This window comes from Strongylocentrotus purpuratus, unplaced genomic scaffold (genome assembly GCF_000002235.5).
Source record: "Strongylocentrotus purpuratus isolate Spur 01 unplaced genomic scaffold, Spur_5.0 spur5_scaffold_20, whole genome shotgun sequence".
In the NCBI taxonomy this organism is placed as follows: Eukaryota; Metazoa; Echinodermata; class Echinoidea; order Camarodonta; family Strongylocentrotidae; genus Strongylocentrotus; species Strongylocentrotus purpuratus.
Genome location: NW_022145606.1, coordinates 49,622,136 through 49,622,656, shown reverse-complemented (window position 1 = coordinate 49,622,656; position 521 = coordinate 49,622,136).

Sequence of the window (521 nt, the reverse complement as noted above, 5' to 3'; positions counted from 1 at the left end):
TTCTGGTCATGGTTATATTTCTATATTCTATTTGTAAAGAAATGTTCAAAATGTCATAAGATTTGCAGCGAAAATGGAATTGATATCACCTAATATATTTTGCCTATCATTATTTTCAACAGCATTATGGAGCCTTTGCAGGAAATCGAGCTGATATCACTAGCTGAAGACATAGGTCCGGGCAAATACTCAAAACTGTGCAACGCTCTGGGGTATTCCTATGCAGTAAGTCAATCACACATCGTCAAGCATCTCAACAACGTCATGAAGCTCTGGTGGAGCTCCTCATCAAATGGAATAACAATCAAGGAGACAGCACCCAAACCGATCGATACTAGCAAGCAAACTCCATGAATTACGACTTCGTGATTTAGGTGATAGACTATCAGAAGTAAACATTTGTTTTGAATTACACTGGGCTCATAGAAATACATATATATATAAGGTCCTATAATACTGCCAATATTATTATGAGAGGAAATATGAATCGGAAAAAGTTTCATGCTTTGAATCAAGCTGTT